Raw genomic sequence first — 22,101 nt, 5'->3', positions numbered from 1 at the left:
CAAAGTACCTTAGTGCATCTGTCTGTGTAAGTCTCTCTCTCTCTCTCTCTCTCTCTCTCTCTCTCTCTCTCTCTCTCTCTCTCTCTCTCTCTGTGTGTGTGTGTGTGTGTGTGTGTGTGTGTTGGAATCTTTGTGTATGCACAAGGCAAGTGCAGAACTCAACATTGAGTGTCCTAGTTGAAGAGCTCTCACTGAAACCAGAGCTCACTGATGTCGGTGAATTTCATTGGCCAGCTTTTCCTAGTGAAATAAGTGACATACACAAGTAACATTTTCTGTATGTTAGTGCCAAGATTGCTGTCAAACTGATGATTCTGTTTTCATGGATTCAGATTCCCTCCTAAATAGTAGTGAGAGCCATAAACTCAAAGAATGATAAAGTCATAGAAAGACACATAAAATGAAACAAACAGTGGACAGGAGGGAGGAAATTAAGAACTGGAGGACATATCCATCTCAACAGCTGTGTAAGACACATGAAAGAAGCACACTCACAAAATGAGAAAAGAAGCTGCTATGAGGGCCTCATAAACTTACAGTTCCTCAGTACCAGAAACTAAAGATGAGATAGTTAAATACAAGAGAAAATTAAGAGAAAATTTCAGGATCCTACTTTTATTAAATTTTCAAAGTAATTTATGCAGACAAAACACTCATTCACATAATATAAGATAAATTACTTTGAAAATTTAATAAAACATGTATGAAAAGATTGGCATTGTGGGAGAACAAATTTAAAACAAGGAAGATAAATTAACAAGGAAATCAAGACTCTGAAAAAGACCCAAACAGAAGTGCTGGAAATGAAAAAGTTAATCAACACACACACACACACACACACACACACACACACACACTGTAGAGAGCACCACCAACAGACAAGACCAAGCAGAGGAATGTCAGGAATGGAGGGCAAAATTAAGTTGAATAGGACAAGGTTGAGTAATGCATTCTGACTTATATAAACAAAAGAATAATAAAGTTCCATGTCCAAAACTTTTAAGAAGTCTGGCATGCATTCTGATTGTTATTCTAAGAATACATGGGGTAGAAGGAGATAAGATAAAAATCAAAAGGTATAAACAATCTAGTTAATGTAACTTTATTGGAAACTTCCCCAACTCTACAAAAAGAAATGGTGACCTAGAGGAAAGAGACATGTAAGGTTTAAACCTCTGCATAAGTACAATTAGAAAAACACCTCTCCATACAAATAGTAAGAAAGCACAGCTTAAGGCAATTCATACTCAAAGATATAGGGGGAAAGAACAAAGACAGCTTTAATTATGATAGCACAAGGAAAAACATTCTTCATGAGAGTTATGAATGAACAAAGGAGAGATGGTAAGAAATCCATACTGCTCAAATGTTAAGCCAACAAACTATTAATAGTAGAAGAAAAGAATAATGAATAAGAATGCAACCAACCAGAAAAAATGATCAATAAAACTATAAAGACAGACAACCCTCTTTTAAGAAAATACTAAAATATAAAATCAAATCATTTCTTCTTCATGCTTTCTCCCTTAAACCCCTCCCATGTATACCCCCTTCACTCTCCAAATCATAACAGCCTCTTAAAAATAACCTTAGTTTCAACTTGTCAATTAAAAGATGCATCAGATTAGATTAAAACCTAGAATCAGGCCAGCAAGATGGCTCAAAGTGCAAAAGTTCAATCATCAGAACCAATATTAAAGAGCCAGATGTAATGGCATATCTCTATAATTCTATCACTCCTATGGCTAGATGGGAGGTCAAAACAGGAGAATCACCCAGAAGATCATGAGCCAGTTCTCCTGGAGAATGTAGTGTGGCAGAAAGAACTAAGTAAAACCTGCCCCAAAAAAGATGAAAGGAAAGATTCAACTCCTGTTTTTATTATTCTTTATTGTAAATAATTACATATGTGTATAGAATTAATATAATCATACCCTCCAATGTTCCCAATGTACCCCTGACAAATCTCCCTCACAACTTGATGTTCCCCTCCTGTTGGAAATCCATTAAGTCCTACATGAGCATGGCTGTGGGGCCAATCACTGACTCATGGGAAGCCTCCATACATGGGATCCCCAACGCACATCATGTACATACATAATAATAATAAAGAAAGAATTAAAGGAAAAGAAATGTCTGGAAAGAAATGTTATACTCAGCTATCTCACCTTCTGGTGAAGTGAGAATTTCCAATAATACACTCTATTTTGTGGTCATAATCTCAAATAGGATTTACTATTTTTATTTATTATTTATTTATTATTTCAGATGATTTTAATATAAAAAGACAAAGTGATTAAACAATTCCAAGGAGTGGATGAATCTTAAAGACTTCTACACATGAAACGAACTAACTACCTGAATGAAAGAAACCCCTATTTTTTCAACTATACCTCGGACAGGAGATTAACACCTCGAATGCACAATATAAATATAAAAATCCAAATCATTCAATTAATGACTAAGCCATTTAAAGACTAAATAGTTCAGTGAAAAATATAAATGTTTAATATTTTTAAGAGTCTTCATCATCCTTAGGCATCAGGAAAATGCTGATTAAAATATATTAATATTCCACCTTACCCTAGTCAGAATGGGTATTATCAAGAAAACAAGTGACAACTGGGGTTACAAAGGATGTAGGGAATATGAATGCAAACTTGTTCATCTGCTATGAAAATTATTTTAAAAAAACTACATGACCCAGAAATTCCACTGTTGGGTGTGTGTGTAAAGGGTTGGAAGTCAACATTCCCTATCCATGTTTATTTCTGTGCTATTCATAGTACATAGGAAATGGAACCAGCCTGGATGTCCAACAATAGATAAATGAATTTTAAAAATGTGGCACACAATGAAATTTTATTTAGCAATAAAAAATGAAATTTGCCACTTGCATGAAAATAGATGGAAGTAGAAATCATTATGAAAGTGTAACAAGCCAGGTTCATAAAAAAACAGGTGGTGCGTATTCTCAATCAAACATAGAATCTAGATTTAAATGTGTGTTAATACATTTTCTGAAAGTATCACTTGCCTTCAAAGAAGACGAACTTTTTCTAAACATTGCAACTAGGTTAATAATATGCTTCTGAATTATTTAAGATTATATGCTTACTTACCCTGCTATGCTACTGTGTTCTCAGCCTGTTTAAGTTTAGCCTGCATTTAAAACTATGTAACAAACCTTAGTATGTCTTAGATTTCCCATACAATCAGTTTATAAATCCTAAGCTAAATCTAAAGCATTAACCTTAAGTTATATACTCTTCCATGCACTTAACCCAGAATAATATATGTGAGTATGTGTGCATGTTGTAGTAATCATTTGCTCAAAGCAACCAACAGAATGAAAGCAACCTTAAACAAAACCCATTATGTTGGAGGCACCATGTGCATACATAGGCTGATAACATCTGTTTGCAGTTCTGATTGCTATTCTGGGTCATTTGAGGGTCAGAAAATAATCTCTTCCCTTGAAAAATTCAGTTAAAAATTTCTGGTTTGTTTATTTTTTTTAAATCCTTCATTCCTTTCCTGAATCATGTTTTCTGTGCTGTTCAATAAATACAAAGCAAAGCCCTTTGTTGGGCACAGGCACAACACAAAGGCACTACAGACAAACAATAGGGACAGATAAGATAAAACACAATAGATAGATTACAAACAGGCCAGTAACCACAAACTACAGACAAATGGCACACAGGGAGAGAAGTGCAGAATTCAAATTTGGGGTCACTCTTAGTCAAATCACCTTAAAAGGAAGTTTCTGGCTTCATTCCTTAAGGCAAACTAGATACATGTGTAGAGGTAATGAAACTATGCAGGTGTAGAATTGATTTGGAGAGAAAACTAGGGCTAGGGGAAGCCAAGAGGGTAAGGACACACATGCGACACGAAAACAGAAGAGCATGGAAAAAGTCTGCCAAGTGTGGGGACATTAGAGACGGTAGAGGACACTGGAGGGATGGGACCAATAGAAACAATTGTTATACAATATCTGTATGAAAATAGTATCATAAAGTTCACTACTTTGCTAATTTCAAATAAAAAAGAGTTTGCTTCCAATATGGTCTTGTCTGTGCAGTGGAGCAGGTTGGAAATCAGTCTGCAGATAACACCAATGTCACCTAGGCCTCCTTTTGATGGTAGTAAAACCAGAGAAGTATATTCTTTCTAATATCCTTGATTTCCCTAGACTTCTTTAAGTGGGCGATTAGAAAAGCTTTTAATTTGAACCCTGAATATATCTGCTAAAAGTAGTATTACATAGACTTGACTACCTTAAACTTTGACCCTGTCTTAGACTCTTGGTAAATGTAAATGCTTCACATACATGATTCTATGATAAAATCAATTTATCAGCATATGGAAATCATGATGTCTTTTGGAGAATTAAAACAATCTATGACTTTTTGTAACTGTGTATGCATGTGAAGGATAAGCATCCCCACTCGTTTTTTAACATTACCAAAGTCTTCCTTATCCTGAATAGTCAATAGGCAAGGAACATGGCTACTGTATCTAGTCTTTATTCCATTGACAAGTAAATTTTCCATATCATGATATAACCTGGCCTTCTTCTTTATCACCACAATGAACTGAACTGATGTTGCTCACAACTGTACCGCATCCCAGCTTTGCTCCTATTCCTTGAATATGAATGGAATTCTTAATTGAGAAAGTCCTAACACCTGAACTTTAACTGGATGTTCTAGTTTCTTTTCTGTAGCTGTGATCAAATATTTTGACCTCTTATTCCTCTACCAGAAGAAAGATTTATACAGCTACATGACCAGGTCAAAGTCCATCACTGAAACAAGGCACAGGTGAATAGAACTTCAAGATCCCAGGAAAGATGTTTCTTATGATAACGCTGTGGTCAAATGATTGTAATCAAGTCAATTCAGGGTTCAAGATATTTTTTTTCTGTGAAAGAAGCACGTTTTTATATAAACTGTTCTCATTATTGTTTGCAAAATCATGAGTTTTCTTGAAAAAAACGCATGCTGGTGTTTTTACAAAGGAGCACAGTTTCTATAAACTAAGCCGATCATTGTTAGGGGAATTGTGAGTTTTCATGCAAAGATCACATACTGCATTCCGTGTTAAAAAGCACGTTTTCATGAAAACATTTTAGCTCTCTTAGTAGAATCCTGAATTTTCTTGTAAGAAACTCATGATGTTTTCTGCTTAAGAAGCACAGTTTTTTAACTTTTCTAAGCTTTGTTAGCAAAATTTTAAGATTTCTTGAGAAACGCACATGTGTTTCTCTCTGAAAAGAAGCAGGGTTCAAGCTATTTCTGTGTCTGCAACTAACACCATTGTTGGATTCCCTGCCACCTACGTGAAAGCTGCCTTCTCAAAGCAGCCACCCTCAGCTGTTGACTGCATCATTGGTCTCGGCCTTTTACCTGAACCTACAACACAGAAATCCACTTTGATGTTTTGATAGCTACCAAATTCTCATCGTTGTTGAGGGAAGCTATTGGCAGAGCTGTTCTACCCTCCTGCTGACACCACTGCTACATATGTAACGTTCTAACAGACATTGTGTCCCACTCTTTAAGGAATCTTCTGTCCCTCATTCATAAAGCAATCAATCAAAATGATATTTCCCCCACCAGGCCCCATAATGATGGAAACACAACCATTGAACTGTATAGTCAGAACATTCAGTGTAGTGTAATAGATAGTTGACATAGTCACAATGCAGGTAGAGTCAACATTAATACTTCTTAAGTATATGTATTTCTGACCTTGACTAAGGTATTGTGATTGTGTGGTTCATTTAAAATGTAATGTATAATTATGAAATATAGGTTGTTAATGGATAATCATCAATAATAGTCAAGCTTGTAATCATGTTAGTTGAATTTTCTGGATATATAGAGATATATTTCAATTAGATAGGCATTCTTCATATCTTTCAAAGACTACAGAATATGGCATTTTAAATGTTTTAATAACTTAGGGCTTTTCATGACAATGAGATACTTCTGCTCCTGGCAGCACCAATCTACTTCAAGAGGAAGATGGGCATCAAAGAGGCTCCTAATGGAGTTTGTTAGCAATTTGGGCAAGAAACAGCAGAAAGTGACTGAACTGTCTTTGAAATTTCCTGCTTCATAAAAATGTCTACTAGATACTATGGGCCTGTAGGCTGAAGATGGATACCCCAAGGGTACAGAGGAACTTTGGGTGACTGTCCAGGCAGCAAGATGTCTCTGACATTTCTAGAGTTTGGAAGTTGCTTACTTCTTGTTTAATTAGGTAATATTATATCCTTCTGGAGTCTTTGATGGAGTTGAAGAATGGATAGTTATAGTTTTCCTTAGTTATGATAAAAGATAAAGTAGATATAAATATTGTAACTGTAATTCTTGTTTGATAACTGTTTTGTTATATGTAATTTTACTAAGTTAAAGTTAAAGTCTTTCTTTTTTGTTTAAACAAAAAAAGGGGAAATGATGGAGGAGGGTCATCTGTCTATGTGTTACTTTCATTAGTTAATAAAGAAACTACCTTAGCCCTTTGATAGGACAGAAAATTAGGTAGGCAGAGTAGACAGAACAGAATGCTGGGAGGAAGAAGGGAAGTGAGGCTGATGCCATGCCTCTCCTCTCTGAGACAGACACAGGTTAAGATCTTTCCCGGTAAGCCACCACCTCGTGGTGCTACACAGATTACTAAATATGGTTTAAAGCAAGATATGAGAATTAGCCAATAAGAGGATGAAACTAATGGGCCAAGCAGTGTTTAAATGAATTCAGTTTCCGTGCAATTATTTTGGGTAAAGCTAGCCCGTGGCCAGGAGCCGGGTGGCAGGAAGTGGCCCGCAGCTCCTTCTACACTTAAGCTAACTAATATGATAATTTTAGAAAGATTGACTCTTCTTTTTTTACAACTTGTTTATTTAGTGTGTGGGGCACATGTGCCATGTTACACTTACGAAGGTCAAAGGACAACTTTACAGGAATCAGTTCTCTCCTCTCCCTCTCCTCTTTACCTCTCCTCTCCTCTCTCCTCTCCCTCTCCTTTCTTCTCTCCCTCTCCTCTCCTCTTTACCTCTCCTCTCCTCTACTCTTGTCTCCCTCTCCTCTCCCTCTCATTTCCTCTCCTCTCTCCTCTCCCTCTCTTCTCTTCTTTCCCTCTCCTCTCCTCTTCTCTCCCTCTCCCCTCACTCTCTCTCCTCTCCTCCCCAGTCTTCTCTCTTCTCCCTCTCCTCTCCCTCTCCTCTCCTCAACTCTCCTCTTCCCTCCTTTCTTTCCTATCTATTCCTCTATTTGCCCTCCTCTCTCCTTTCCTCTCCCTCTCCTCTCCCTCTCCCCCTCCTCTCCCTCTCCTCACTTCTCATGTCCTGTCCTCTCCTCTCTCTCTTGTAACACAAGGGCCAGGCTGCTTGTTTGTTGTTGGGGTTTTTGTCCCACCCGGTACCCCACAACTGTTTAGCCCCAAAGAAAATCACACACAGGTCTCCATAAATTATAAGCTGATTGGCCCATTAGCTCTAGCCTCTCATTGGCTAACTCTCACATCTTGATTAATCAATTTTTTTAAATCTATGTTAGCCATGTGGCTCAGTACGTTTTTTAGTGGGGGCAGATCACATCCTGCTGCTTCAGTGGTCTGGACAGGAGTGGGAGAATCAGCTTCCTCCTTTCCAGAATTTTTCTGTGCTCCTTGCATCATTTTTACTTCCTGTTTTTTTTCCTATACTTCCTGCCTGGCCAATCAGCATTTATTTAAAACATGATTGACATAATACAGACAATTCTCCCACACCACTCTCTCCTCTCCTCTCTTCTTTTCTCCATCTCTTCTCCTCTCTTTTCTTATCTTCTCTCCCCTCTGCTCTTCTTACTCCCCTATACTCTCTGCTCCTCTCCCTCTCCTCTCTTCTCCTCTCCTTTCCTCTTCTCTTCCTCTGTTCTCGCTTCTCCTTTACCTCTCCTCTCCTCCTCTCCTCTCTGCCCTCTCTTCTACACTCATCTCCATCTACTCTTCCTCTCTTCTCCTCTTGCTTTCCTCTCCCTCTCCTCCCTCCCTTTCTTCTTCTCCCCTCTCCTCTCTTCTTCTATCCTCTTCCCTCTTCTTCCCCTCCCCTCCCCTCTCCTCTTCTATCCTCCCACTCTCCTCTCCCCTCTTCTCCTCTCTTCTCAGTCCCCTCTCCTTTCCTTTCCTCTTCAGTCTTCTCTCCTCTCCCTTTCTTCTCTCCCCTCCTTTCCTTTCCTCTTTCTTTCTTCTCTTCTCTTTTCTCCCTCAACTCTCTACTCCCCTCTCTTCTTCTTTCCGCTCACATCTCCCTCTCCTCCCCTTTCCTTTCCCTCTGTTCTCCTTTCCTGTCCTCTCTTCTCCTCCCTCTCTGCTCTCCTCTCATTTCCCTCCGCTCACACCTCCCTGTCCTCTCATCTCCCTCTCCTCTCCCCTCTTCTCCTCTCCCTCTCCTCTGTTCTTCCTCTCCTCTTCTATCCTCTTCCTCCTCTCCTCTCCTCCCCTCTCCTATCCTCTTCCTCCCCTCTTCCTTCTCTCCCCTCTTCTCCTCTCCCCTCTTCTCCTCTCCCCTCTTCTCCTCTCCCCTCCTGTCCTCTCCTATCTTCTTTCTCTCCTCTTCCTCCTCTCCCCTAATCTCCTCTTTCTCTCTTATCCTCTTCTCTCCTCTTCCTCTCCTCTCCTCTCCCCTCCTTTCCTCTTCCTCTCTTCTCCTCTCTACTCCATCTCCTCTCTTCTTTTCTCTCCCTCTCCTCCCCTTCGCCAACAATACAGACTATTGGCAATGCTCTTGAGTACCTTACAGAACTTAGTCTTAAGACCCTTACCTTGATGTGAACCCTGAGAACTGTGGTAGAACCCATGCTTTAACAGATAGTCCTATACCTGTATGCATACAAGCATCACTGAGGGTAAGTTGCTTAGGTAGAGGAGGAACTGGAGGGAAGGACTGAGGATATATTTGATCAAAACAGTTGACATACCTATCTGGAATTCTTAGACAATAAAAATAAGAAATAAAATAAAAAATTTAATTCCATATGCATTAAGTGCTCCCTTTTAAAAATAAATGTTGAAAGAATTAATATCTATGTAATATTAAGCCTTCCAATAAAAACTTTGAGAATCTCCCTAACTTATTTTCTTCTTTGTGCTCATAATTATTTGTGCAAATATGCACTCATATAGTCTCGCATTTCTCTTCTAAACTATTTTCTGATGTGTATATTGTTGATTTATTTCAAGTTTATTCTCTAACTAACAAAGGTCATAGAATTTGTCTGACAGGAAGGACCCTTTGTCTAGAAAAGAGCAATGGGTCTTTTAATTCTACAATGACAAGGCTTCAGACACAGCATAGAAAGGAAAGATTACAATAAATAGACAATTTGTCTGGAGTAGAAGTACTGCTGCCACATTTCCAAATTTTCTGCTTCTTCCCATGGATTCCTGAAACTACAAGAAAGAAAATAAGATTTCCTTGTAGACAGTGACCCTTGGCAAATGGCAATTGAGTAACATGTAAAGATGGTCATAGCCAATAGTGAGAAATGCTGCGCCATGGTTAATTTTAGATGTCAGCTCAATTGGTTTTAGGAATACACAACCAGCAGATAAATCACTAAATCTGCTTACCTCTGTGAGAATTCTTTCAGTAAACAAAGACTGACCTTTGATTTAATGTACTAAATACAGATGATTTTCCCTAATCCAATATCATTTCAGGGTCCAGAGAGAACAAAAATATCAAAGAAAAACAAGCTTTCTGTCCTCTGGAGCTAAGGTATGGTTGACTTTGGACAGATATCTGACTTTGGACAGATGAGCTCTAGATTTTCTAGCCTACATGTAATTCCATCCTCTTGGTTCATTCCTATGGAGAATATTAATTGGTACCAAGCATGGTCCCAGAGAAACATAATTTTAAGGATATCCTGAGGTAGCCAGCAGTCATCTAATTGGACTTAAGACCTGCTCAATAGAAGGAAATTTATGCCTGACACTGTAAGCTACCTATAGCTGGTGAAGTTGTGGAACCTAGAGAAGAATCTCCTTCTTCTTCTGTACTGGCTAGTTTTATGTCAACTGATACAGGCTATAGTCATCTGAGAGGAGGGAGCCTCAACTGAGAAAATGACTCCCTAAGATCTGGATAGAAGCCTGTAAGACATTTTCTTAATTACTTATTGATGTGGAAAGCCCATCCCATTGTGGGTGGTGCCATTCCTGGTCTAGTGGTCCTAGGTTCTATAAGAAAGCAGACTGAGCAAGCCCTGAGGAGCAAACCAATAAGCAACATCCCAGTATGGCCTCTGCATCAACTCCTACTTCCAAGTACTCAACCTAGTTTGAGTTCCTAACTTGACAGAATGGAGTGTGATTCAGGATATATAGTCAATAAGCCCTTTCCTCCCCATTTTGCTTTTGGTCATAGTGTTTCATCTAAGACAGCTATAATTTCATTTTTATTGATTTTATTGAGCTCTACATTTGTCTTTGCTTCCCTCCCTGCCTTTTCCCTCCCCTTCAACCCTTTCCCATGTTCCCCATGCTCCCAATTTACTCAGGAGATCTTGTCTTTTTCTATTTCCCATGTAGATTAGATCTATGTAAGTCTCTCTTAGTGTTCTCATTGTTGTCCAAGTTCTCTGGGATTGTGATTTGTAGGCTGGTTTTCTTTGCTTTATGTTTAAAAACCACTTATGAGTGAGTACATATAATAATTGCCTTTTCAATATAATGTTTTCTAGCTCCATCCAGAATATCTAACCGCATTCTAAATATTTATCCTTATATTTACTAATAAATGTAGCTTTTACCCCTCATCAAGGAAGCTTTATTAGAGATTAGAGATTAGAGAAAGCCATAACTGGTCAAAATGCAGAAATCAGCCGACCAGGGAGGGCCTGCCTCCAATTAATGCACATACAACACAACTCAGGGAATGTTGAGGAAGAGGGAGTGGATAAGTTTGAAAATCCAGAGGACCAAGAGAGCTGTTGAGAGATACTACATTCTAAAAAAGCGGGGATGGGGCAAGAAGGATGGGAAAAAGAGGGTAGGTGTTGGAATAATTGAGGGGAGGAGTGGGGATAATTATAGTCAAGATACATTGCATTCTCTATAAATTAACAGAAATATAAAAGACATGAAATTGGGAGGGAGACATATTGGGGTAGTTAGAGCATGGAGTGATTGGTGTGATTCAAAAATACATTGAATGTGTGTGAAATTTTCAAAGAACAAATTTAAATTATTATTTAAAGTAAAATTATGTACATAAAAAGATGAGCATCTTGAATTGGCTTCTATAATTCACTTTCCAACTTGATTAGATTTTAAATGTTAGACACTCCAAGTAGATTAAAGTCCTCAACAAAAATCCAGTTACACCGAACCTGATAGAAGAGAAAGTAAGGAATAGAATTGAATGCATTGGCATGGGAGACAACTTCCTGAACAGAACACCAATAGCACAAACACTAAAACTGACAATAAATAAATGGGACCTCATGAAACCAAAAAGCTTCGGTAAGGCAAAGGACGCAGTCAATAAAAGAAAACAGCAGCCTACAAAATGGGAAAACATCTTCAACAATCTCACATCTCACAGTCAGCTGGTCTCCAAAATCTATAAAGAACTCAAAAAACTAGACATCAACATACCAAATTATTGAGTTAAAAATGGGGTACAGAGCTAAACAAAGCTTTTTTTTTGATATTTCAAGACATGGTTTTTCTGTAGCTTTGGAGAGCCTGTCCTGGAACTAGCTCTTGTAGACCAGGCTGGCCTCGAACCTTATACCAAATTACATCAAGACTGGATAAACAAATTAAATAGACTCATAACTCATAAGAAAGTAGAAACAGTCATCAAAAGCCTCCCAACCAAAAAGCAGCCTGGTCCAGATGGCTTCAGCACAGAATTCTACCAGATTTTCAAAGACAAGATAATACCAATCAATACTCCTCAAATTATTCCACAAAACAGAAGCAGAAGGAACACTGTGAAACTCTTTTTATGAGGCTACAGTTATCCTGATATTGAAACCACACAAAGATGCAACTAAGAAAAAGAATTATGGACCAATCAGCCTCAAGAATATTTATGCAAAAAAATTCAATAAAATACTGACAAACCAAATCCAAGAACACATTAGAAACATCATCCACCATGATCAAGTAGGCTTCATCCCAGAGATGCAGGGATGGTTCAACATACAAAAATCCATCAATGTATTCCACCATATAAACAAACTGAAAAAAAAACCACATGATTATCTCATTAGATGTTGAAAAAGCCTCAACAAAATCCAACCACCCTTTCATGTTAAAGGTCTTGGAGAGATCAAGAATACCAGAAACATTTCTAAACATAATAAAGGCAATATACAGCAAACTTACAGCCAACATCAAACTTAATGGAGGGAAACTCAAAGTGATTCTACTAAAATTAGGAACAAGACAAAGCTGTTCACTCTCCCCATACCTATTCAACATAGTACTTGTTCTAGCTAAAGCAATAAGACAACAAAAGGAGATCAAGGGGATACAAATTGGAAAAGAAGTCAAAAATTTTCCATTTGCTGATGATACGATAGTATACAAAAGTGACACCAAAAAGTCTACCAGAGAACTCCTACAATTGATAAACACCTTGAATAATGTGTCAGGATACAAGATTTACTAAAAAAAAATCAGTAGCCCTTTTATATACAGATAATAATTGGGCTGAGAAAGAAGTCAGAGAAACATCACCATTTACAATAGCCACAAGCAACATAAAATATCTTGGGGAAACTCTAACCAAACAAGTGAAAGACCTATGACAAGAACTTTAAGTCTTTGAAGAAAGAAATTGAAGAGGATATCAGAAAATGGAGAGATCTCCCATGCTCATGAATACTTAGGATTAATATAGTAAAAATGGCAATTTTACCAAAAGCAATCTGTAATTTCAATGCAATACCCAACAAAATCCTGGCCCAATTCTTCACAGACATCAAAAGAACAATACTAAATTTCATATGGAAAAACAAAAAAACCTAGAACAGCCAGAACAACCCTGTACAATAAAGGAATATCTGGATTCATCACCATTCCTGACTTGAAGCTCTATTATATAACCACAGTAAAGAAAACAGCTTGGTATTGGCATAAAAACAGACAGAAGGACCAGTGGAATTGAATTGAAGACCCTGATATTTAATCACTTACTTATGAACACCTGATTTTTGACAAAGAAGTTAAAATACAAAATGAAAAAAGAAAGCATCTTCAACAAATGGTGCTGACATAATTGGATATCAACATGTAGAATAATGAAAATAGATCCATATCTATTGCTATGCACAAAACTCAACTACAAATGGATCAAAGATCTCAGCATAAATCCAACCACACTGTACCTCATAGAAGGAAAAGTGGAAAGTAAATTTGAACACATTAGCACAGGAAATCACTTCCTAAACGTAACACCAGTAGCACACACACTGAGAAAAACAATTAATAAATGGGACTTCCTGAAACTGAGACGCTTCTGTAAAGGATACAGTCAATAAGATAAAATGGTCTTCACCAACCCCACATCTGACATAGAGATGATCTCCAAAATATATAAAGAACTCAAGAAACTAGACATAAAACTCCCAAATAATCCAATTAAAAATGGGGTACAGATCTAAAGAGAGAATTCTCAACAGATGAATCTCAAATAACCAAAAGACACCTAAGGAAATGCTTAACATCCTTAGCCATTAGAGAAATGAAAATCAAAACAACCCTGATATACCATCTTATATGGATCAGAATGGCTAAGATTAAAAAAAAACACTGATGATAACTTATGCTGGAGAGGATGTGGAATGAGGAACACTCCTCCATTGCTGGTGGGAATGCAAAGTGGCACAGCTGTTGTGGAAATCAGTATGTCAATTTCTTGGAAAATTAGAAATCAACCTACCTCAGGATCCAGCAATACCACTTTTGGGCATATATCCAAAGGATGCTCAACCATACCACAAGGACATGTGCTCAAATATGTTCATAGCAGCTTTATTCATAACAGTCAGAAACTGGAAACAACCTAGATGCCCCTCAACCAAATAATGGATAAAGAAAAGATGGTACATTTAAATAATGGAGTACTACTCAGAGGTAAAACAAATGATGACATCTTGAAAATCGAAGGCAAATGGATGGAACTAGAAAAAAAAACTATCTTCAGTGAGGTAACCCAGACCCAGAAAGACAAAAATAGTATGTACTAACTCATAAGTTCCTATCAGACATAAAGCAAAGAATAACCATCCTACAGTCCGCAACCCCAGAGAAGCAAGAATCCTCATCCAGAAACAGATGGAAGCAGATGCAGAAATCCACAGCTAAGCATGGGCCAAGCTCCCTGAGTTCAATTGAAGAGACGGAGGAGTGATAATATGAACAAGGGGGTAAAAACCATGATGCGGAACCCCACAGAATCAACTGACCAGAGCTAGTGGGAGCTCACTGACTTCAAAATGACAACTGGGGAACCTGCATAGAAATGAACTAGGCCCCCTGAATGCAGGTGACAATGGTATGGCTTGGGTAATATATGGGGCCATTGGCAGGGAGACCAGGATCTAACCCTCATGCATGAACTGACTTTGTGGAGCACATGTTTTTCTCTATGGAGAGATGCATCTCTTCCTGAGTCTAGACATGTGAGGGAAAGGTCCTTGGCTCTGCTTCAATGAGCTGATGGGAGAAACTTAGTTGACATGGAGAGTCCATACCTTCTCTGAGGAGTGGATGGGGGTGGGGCAAAAGGAAGTTTGGGGGAGCAGAAGGAGAGGAGGGAGGGGAAACTGGATTGGTATGTAAAAATAAATAAATAAATAAATAAATAAATAAATAAATAAATAAATAGAAAAGTATTAAAATAAAATGGCCTTATTACCAAGGGTAGTATTGATATTTCCACTTATTTCTAAGGGAAATGTTTTATAATTTATTCAGAAAATGGTGGAAAAGGAATGATGCCATAAAACAGAGATCACATGGAAGGATTATTGGAAGAGGAGAAAGGGGGCAGTAGAAAAGAGCACAGAGAAGAAGACAGAAACAGCGCTGTGAGACTGTTCCCTGTGGACGAGAGTGGCAAAAGAGAGAGACAGGAAAGGGGAGGAGAGGAAGAGGAGGGGGAGAGGAGAGGAAAGGAGAGGGAGATGAGAAGAGAGGGAGAGATGATAGAGGGGGGAGGGTAGGGAAAGAGAGGAGAGGTGAAGAGAGGAGAGGGAGAGAGAGGAGAGGGGAGGGAGGGGAGGAGAGGAAAGGAGAGGAGAGGTTAGGAGAGGAGAGGGGAGGGAGGGGAGGAGAGGAAAGGAGAGGAGAAGGGAGGGAAAGAAAGGAGAGGGGAGGGAGGGGAGGAGAGAAGAAGAAAAGGAAAGGAAGACTAGAACAGAGAAAAGGAAGAGGAGAGGGAGAGAAGAGGAGAAAAAGAAAAGAAAAGAGGAGAGGAGAGGAGAGGGAGATGAAAGGAGAAGAGAGGAGAGGAAAGAAGAGGGAGAGGAGATGAAAGGAGAGGGAGAAGAAAGGGAGAGGGAAATGAGAGGAGAGAGATGAGAGAGAGGGAGGAGAGGAGAGGTGAGGAGAGGAGAAGAGAGGGAAAGAAAGGAGAGGAGAGGGAGGGGAGGAGAAGAGAGGGGAGGAGAGAAGAAGGAGACAGGGTGAGGGGAGGAGATAAGAAGAAAAGGAAAGGGAGACAAGAAGAGAGAAAAGGAAGAGGAGAGGGAGAGGAGAAAACGAAAAGAGGAGAGGAGAGAAGAGGAGGGGAAGAAGAGGAGAGGGAGAGGAGAGGAGATGAGAGGGAGAGGGAGAGAAGGAGAGAGAGGAGAGAAAGAAAAAGAGAGGGGGAGAAGAGGAGAGGAAAGGAGAGGGAGAGAAGAGGGAGTGGAGAGGGAGGGGAGAGGAGAAGGAGAGAGAGAGGAGAGGAAGGAGAGGAGAGGGAGAGGAAAGGAAAGGAGAGGAGAGGGAGAGGAGAAGAGAGAGGAGGAGAGAGGAGAGGAGAGGAGAGGAGAGGAGAGGAGAGGAGAGGAGAGGAGAGGAGAGGAGAGGAGAGGAGAGGAGAGGAGAGGAGAGGAGAGGGAGATGAAAGAAGAGACGAGGGGGAGAGGAGAATAGAGAGGAGAGGCAAGGAGAAGAAGAGGAGAGGGAGTGAGAAAAGCAGAAGAAAGGGAGGAGAGGAGACTGCAAGGAGAGGAGAGTAGTGGAGAGGATAGAGATGAGAGAAGAAGAGAGGGGAGGGAGAAAGGAGAGGGGAAGAGAAAAGAGGATAGGAGAGTGAGAGGAAAGGAGAGTGAAGAGAGGAGACAAAAGGAGAAGAGAGGGAGAAGAAGGGAGAAATAGAAGAGAGGGAGACATGAGGAGAGGGAGGGGTGAGGAGAGAAGAGGGAAAGGAGATGGAGAGGTGAGGGAGAGGAGCAGAGGAAAGAAGAGGAGTGGTGAGTGAGAGGAGATCAGAGAAGAGGAAAGGGCAGGGAGGGAAGAGGAGCAGAGAGGGAAAGGAGAGGAAGAGGTGAGGAGAGGAGAGAAGTGGGAAAAGGAGAGGAGAGCAAAAGAGAAGAATAGAGGAAGAGGAGAGGGAGTGGGGAAGAGAGGAGAAGAGAGGAGAGGAGAGGGAAAGAGAAGAGGTGACAAAAGGGGAGGGGATAGGAAGGGAGATGAACAGGAGAGAGACAGGAGAAGAGAGGTAAGAGAGAGGAGAGCAAGAGGAGAAGTAGAGGAGAAGCAAAGGAGAGTTAGAAGAGAGAAGATGAGAGCAGAGTAGTGGAGAAGAGGAGAAGAGAGAGAAACGAAAGGAGAGGGGATGGGAGGAAAGGAAAGGGAAAGAAGCGGAGAGGAAGATGAAAGGAGAGGAGAGGAAGAGAGGACAGGCAGAGGAAAAATAGGTGAGAGGAAGAGGAACGAAGATGAGAGGGAGGTGAGAGGAAAGCTGATGAGAGGAGAGGAGTATAGAGCAGTGAAGTAGAGGAGAGAAGGAGAGGATAGGAGAGGTGAGGGAGATGAGAGAGAGGAGAAGTAGAGGAGAGGCAGAGGAAAGAAGAAGAGAGAGAGACTAGAGGAGTTAAGAGGAGAGGGAAAGGAGTGACGAGGGGAGAGGAGATGAGAGGTAAAGAGGAGAGAGAAATAGGAAATGAGAGGAAGAGGAAAGAAGAGATAGAGGGAGAGCAGTGGGGGAGGAGAGGATTGGAGAGAAGAGGCAGTGGAGAGGAGAGGGTGAGGGAAAGGAAAGGAGAGGTGAGGGGAGAAAAGAGGGAGAAGTGAGGAAACGAGAGGGAAAGGAGAAGAGAGGAGTGGAGAGGGGAGAGGAGAGGAAAGGAAAGGAGAAGAGAGGACAGTTGAGGAGAGGGAGAGACGATGAGTTGGGAGACAGAGACGAGAGGAGAAAAGAAGAGGAGACGGTGATAAATGGAGAGGTGAGGGAGAAAGGGGGAGAAGAAAGAGGAGAGGAGCGGAGTGTAGAGGAAAGAGAAGAAAGAAGAGGAGGGGAGAGGAGAGGAGAGAGGGAGAGAAGAGGAAAGGAGAGAGGAGAGAGCTGAGAGATAAGAGGAGAGGAGAGGGAGAGGAGAGGAGGGGAGAGAGAAAAGAAACGAGAAGGAGAGGAGATGATAGGAGAGAGAAAGAAGAAAGAGAGTAGAGAAGAAGGAGAGGGAGAGGAGAGAAAAGGAAAGGAGAGGGAGAGGGGAGGAGAACAGATGAGAGGTGGGGAAAGAAAGAGGAGGAAACAGGAGCGGAGAAGGGAGGGGAGAGGAGAGAAAAGGAGAAAAAGAGGAGAGGAGAGGAAAAAAGTGGAGAGGGGAGGAAAGGGGAGGAGAGGGGAGCAAAGGGAGGGACAAGGGGAGGGGATGGAAGAGGAGGGGAGAGGAGAGGAGGGGAGGGAAGAGGACGGGAGGGGAGGAGAGGGACAAGGGGAGAAAAGAGGGACTAGGGGAGAGGAGAAAAAAGGAGAGGGGAGGGGAGGAAAGGGGAGGGGAGCAAAGGGAGGGACAAGGGGAGGGGAGGAAAGGGGAGGGGAGCAAAGGGAGGGACAAGGGGAGGGGATGGGAGGGGAGTGGAGAGGAGAGGAGAGGGATGAGGGGAGAAAAGAGGGACTAGGGGAGAGGAGGGGATAGGAGAGGAGAGGAGAAAAGAGGAGAGGGGAGGGGAGAAAAGGGGAGGGGAGCAAAGGGAGGAACAAGGGGAGGGGAGGGGAGAGGAGGGGAGAGGACAGGAGGGGAGGGGAGAGGACAGGAGAGAGGAGGGGAGGGGAGAGGAGAGGATAAGAGATGGAGAGTAAAGGAGAGGGAGAGAAGAGAGGGAGAGAGTATAGGAGAGGTGAGGTTAGAGGAGTGGAGAGGAAGAGGAGAGGACAGGAAAGGGAGAGGAGAGGGAGAAGGGAGGCGAGGCGAGGCGAGGCGTGGAGAGGAGAGGAGAGGAGAGGAGAGGAGAGGAGAGGAGAGGAGAGGAGAGGAGAGGAGAGGAGAGGAGAGGAGAGGAGAGGAGAGGAGAGGAGAGGAGAGGAGAGGAGAGGAGAGGAGAGGAGAGGAGAGGAGAGGAGGTGGGCAAGGCCGGCCTTTTATAAGGTAATGTAGCCAATGTGCACAAAAAGTGCTCATAGTTCCTACAGCTGAGGATTTACCCTGTTAGTACCCCAAGTGCAGGCCAGTACAGATGCCTGAATACTAACTAATTTTGATCTTCCATTCCTTGAAAAAATGGTAATCTCAAACAAGACAACACTCGTTTCCCTAAAGGTATAGCCCTATTACCCATCTCTTTTTCTAGAGGGTTATCCATAATCAAATTCTACCAAGACCCTACAAGTGAAGTAATTGACAGATAAAGTATGACTGGTGGTGCATTGTAATAAACTATGAAATAACTACTAGAGCTCTATGATTTCTTCAAGTAGAACTACACATAGAACTTGTGAACAATGGGTATTATGGTTGTAGGGTATAAAGGTGGAGGTGGGAAGAAAGCATAAAGTTGGATGGGAAGATGAATAGTTTAGTTGTTTGACTAAATATGTATCAACAGATCAATTTTGGGAAGATTGTCAAGACACACTTGCAGGAATGAATGAAATTTCATCTGGTTCCTCTAGGAACCAAAAAAGGAGAGCATGCCTCATGATCTCATTGAGGTGTTGTAGGCAAAATATTCTTTATCAAAATGTATAACTCTTTCCATTTAGTAAGTATAATCCAAGGAGTTTCTGGCTTTGTGTTGACCAAAGAAAGGCTTTAAAACAGACATAGATTGTTTTACAAGTTGCTCTGCTATGTGAACCTTATTCATCATAATGAATATGGTGCTTGATGAAATTCTCTATGATTGGAAAGGATGCTGTTTGAAGTCTTTGGCAGGTTTTTATATATGTCCCATCGTGGAGAACCTTTGAAACAAGATAACTATCCATCTTTCTAGATATAGTGCTTGGCCTGCATTCATTGAAACTGAATGTATAAATATAGGCCACCAAGTTTGATGTGATGAGTTTCTTGTCATGAAATGAATATATGTACATACACAAAACTGTCTATCATCAAACGGAAGTAAGCATATGCATGGTGGGGTTCACGCAGATTTAAAATGCATAGGCAAATAACGGGAGTCACCCAAATAGTCATGGTTCCTACATCTAATAAACTAAATTTTATCTCTTAAAATGAGGCTATTGCTTTAAGAAGTGTACCCTACAGTGAACTGGCATAGAAAGATAAGACTCTGGACCCATTTAATTACTCATTTTGAGATTAAATACCATGTTCGCTATCTTATAGCCAATGTCCTCCAACATAGGACAATGGGATATTATTTTGAAGATTCAGTTGCAGGACCATCTAGGTGGCAGTAACATGCAGTGGTGGAATGGGGTCCTCCAGAAGACCACATATGCTCCGAATCCATGGCCATCATATAGTGTTACTTCTCTGAGTCAGGATTTGCAGGTTCAGAAATAAAGGGCTGGAAATGATAGTGGAACCACCTGTAGTGATCCACTTAACAAATGTTTTACTTCCTATTACCATGTGTTTTATATCCTACTGGCCTAGAAGCTTTTGTTTCTAGAGAAAGTAATAGAATGCCTTCTACTAAGAGATACTATAATCATTCAATTTGAGTTCCTCATGCCTCTGAACTAACAGTGAAAGAAGAAAGATATTATCCTGGCTAAAGCCAGTGATTCTCGCAGACTCGACTGCTAGGCTATAATTCGGGTACAGAAGAGCTTGTGTAAAATATTGGAAACTTTTTTAAGGAAAGCGACTTATAATTAAATTCAGGGTAAAAGTACAAGCCAACCCAAGCAGGACTACTCAGACATTTTGAAATGATATTTTATGTCAACCTACTAGTTTAAGAACTATGACCAGCTATTGTGCTTGATGAAGACTAAGAGGATAGGTAGTAGGTGGTGGTTACAAATGTTAGCTGCAACTTCAGGAGTAGTTAAAGAGCAAAGTGTAACTTAATGAGTGTGATATTGTGATATATATATGTGTGTGTGTGTGTGTGTGTGTGTGTGTGTGTGTGTGTGTATTCATATAACAGGAAGACCTTTCTTTTTTCTCTTCTCTTATTCTTTTACTATGAAAACTAAGATGTGCTTACTTTGTATACGCAGAGGGCCTGGTGCAGAGATCCGTGTCAGCCCTGTGTTTGCTGCTTCCAAGAGGTTCTCAGATGTTTCACAATGGAAGAAACGTCTGCCGTGCCCTTGTGTATGTGAGCCTGCATGCAAGTCACAAGTTTCTTGGGGCCCACACCCTCAGCTTAGTCTCAACCTGTAAAGAGAGGTGGTTGGGACTTGGAGGCACATAAATGAAAGTACCTCTGATCCTTAGGTTTGATGGTAAGACCCCTCTTTAGGATTCTGTAGCACTGTACCAGCGAGCAAGCAGAGAGTTCAGGGAACTCCTCCAGTGTTCGACATCTATGTAGGTCACAAGTGCCCAGCCTCCTCGCTGCCTTTTTCTTTTCTTTTTTTTGGTGGGTGGGGGTGGGGGGGTGGAATGGGGTTTCAAAGACAGGGTTTCTCTGTGTAGCCCTGGCTGTCCTGGAACTAACTCTGTAGACCAGGCTGGCCTTGAACTCACAGAGATCTGCCTGCCTCTGCCTTCCGGGTGCTGGGATTAAAGGAGGTGCACCACCACCTTGCCACCCCAACCACTAGTGGCTCATTTTGTTTTTCAAACTGTATTTTTGCAGAATGCAAGAACTGTGAAGTTCACTGGGACACTTCAATTTACAGCCCCACTGTCCCACTGAAGAATATTTTGAACTTCTTGCCTAGGTTGTGATCAAACGTCAATGCAAGGTTGTCCCCCCCAGCCCCGGTTTTCTGAGACATCGTTTCCGGAACTCACAGAACCTATCTCTCAAGTGCTCGGATTAAAGGCATGCATTAAAGTTGGTGGTGGCAGAGGCAGTGGCGTACACCTTTAATCCCAGCACTCGGCAAGCAGATCTCTGAGTTCAAGGCTGGTCTGATCTACAGAGCGAGTTCCAGTACTGCCAAGGCTACACAGAGAAATCCTGTTTCGAAGGGGTGGAACGAGGAACGCGTCACCACCCCTAGTCTCTATTGTTGTTTCTTTTATAAATTTAACATCCAATATCTCTGGATTTCCTGGCCTCTATTCTTGCTCAAGTACTCAAGTACTTTTCCACGTCACCACCTCTCCTTGAAGACAAACCTCTGCTTTATTTTAATATAGCAGATATAGGAAAATGCTAGAAGTCTCCAACCCACCACTTTCCTCTCCTCATTGTGCTCTTTGAAATAATCCTTTAATTTTTTGACTAAAATAACATATGTAATTATAATATCAAGATTACTCACATTTCTCATTGTAACTTGTTCTTTTTGCACAAAATCTAAAATAGATAATTTGAGCTGACAAATACACCTGTTTCTTTCCAAGAATTTTATAATGTAGCCATTGGGCTGTTGTCTTTGATATATTTGAGGTTAAGTTTTGAATGCGTGTCAGGTGGGTATTTAGCTTCATTCTTTTGTATGTGGATGGTCACCAGTCGCAGCACCATCTGGTGAAAACACCATTCTTTTTAGCCTTCCTT

This window comes from Microtus pennsylvanicus, chromosome X (genome assembly GCF_037038515.1).
Source record: "Microtus pennsylvanicus isolate mMicPen1 chromosome X, mMicPen1.hap1, whole genome shotgun sequence".
Lineage (NCBI taxonomy): Eukaryota > Metazoa > Chordata > Mammalia > Rodentia > Cricetidae > Microtus > Microtus pennsylvanicus.
The sequence above is the reverse complement of the archived record's forward strand: the minus strand, read 5'-3'. Positions refer to the sequence as shown.